At 25.5% G+C, this 1,575-nt stretch overlaps 1 pseudogene; it reads left to right on the forward strand.

Moving 5' to 3' along the window:
• The first annotated feature begins 488 nt into the window (after positions 1-488).
• On the forward strand, positions 489-1,006 carry LOC9299788 (annotated as a pseudogene).
• The last annotated feature ends 569 nt before the right edge of the window (positions 1,007-1,575 follow it).

The following is a 1,575-nucleotide window of genomic DNA, read 5'->3' on the forward strand; positions in this document are numbered from 1 at the left end:
TGTCGATCTCATATCAGCATATAAAAACTTTGAAAACCTTCGAATAAATTGTATCTCGAATAAACTTTTACTAACATTTATTAGTTATTTTGATTAAAAGTATTGTGAGGAAAATGATTTTAGATATAAATGAAATAATAGTTTTCAAATACAATATGAGTTAGGCTTTTAAAATTGTAATAATTAATTATATTTATAATTATAAATAGTTAGTCCATTTAATTTATTTGGCTTAAAACTATATATCTCAATTTGAACCTCATACTCATTATTAATTTGGTTTAGAATATCGAAATAAGTTAAAATTAATCATCTGTTTCTTATAGTGAATTGGATATCGGTACTTGTCTATAGTTTTTTATTTGTTATATTTGAAACGTTGATAGAAACCATTAACTTTAAGTTTTGTAGTCTTTTTTTTGTCAAAATTTTTAATTGCCATTAAATATTACGCTAAGTTTATAGTTTTTTTTATAGTTACGTTATAATTTCAATGACCTATATATAGGTTAGATAACTTCATATTTCAAATAACAAATACAAATCATTGTTTCTTACATTTGTTTTTCATAAAATAAGAATAATTCTTGTACATTTCAAGCGTAAGTAGATATGTCTAAATTTAGCTCTCAAATTACTACGCTATTCATCGTTGTAGCTTTGGTGTGTGTGTTTGTTCCGGTTTTCTCAGTCGAAGAAGCTGAAGCAAAATCATTATGGAATACTTGTCTTGTAAAAATCACTCCTAAGTGTGCGTTGGATATAATCTGGTGTTGTCTTTGAAAATGGAACCATCTCTGATCCTTGTTGCAACGATCTCGTCAAAGAAGGGAAAGTGTGTCACGATACGCTTATTAAATATATTCCAGATAAACCCATGTTACTTGCCCACGAAACAGAATACTTGAAGAAGAGTGCTGACTTGTGGAATCATTGTGTCTCAATCTCGAAAAGTGCTTGAAATATGTATTGCTTGTACTATTTTTACCGAATAAATTGATATTTCTCTGTTATTAGATTTCTATTACCACAAACATTTATATTTTCACTTTACTACAATATTCACTAAAGGGAATTCTCTCTGAAAAAGACAAACTTAAATTTATTATTTTCTATTTGAACTTTAAAACAAACTTTTCTATTAAGAATCGAATAATAATTTTAAATTTTAAATATTAAGAGTAGCTCTAAATATTATTGAGTAAATTTTAATTTTTGTATTTGTTTTTTTAGAGTAATATGTTTTTGATAATTCAAAAAGCGTTTACCATTTTTTCCTCAAAGCATTTTTATAAACTCAAAAACAATTAATATACATTCTTTATCTTTAGTCTTTAATTCAATAACCTTATATCAAAACCTCATAAAAATAACAAAAACCTTTTCACGGAGATTTTTAATTCGACTTTCAATGTGAAAACGAAAACTTGAAGGGGTGAGAAAAATTTGAATATGATATAGATTAAATCCTTTGATTTTATAAATATTCATAGCAAACATATGCATTTCATTTCCCAATGGATCTGTTAGATCACATGTATTTTAATTAGTGTCAAATCATATCTAATGATTAGT

This window comes from Arabidopsis lyrata (genome assembly GCF_000004255.2).
Source record: "Arabidopsis lyrata subsp. lyrata unplaced genomic scaffold ARALYscaffold_8, whole genome shotgun sequence".
Classification (NCBI taxonomy): Eukaryota; Viridiplantae; Streptophyta; class Magnoliopsida; order Brassicales; family Brassicaceae; genus Arabidopsis; species Arabidopsis lyrata.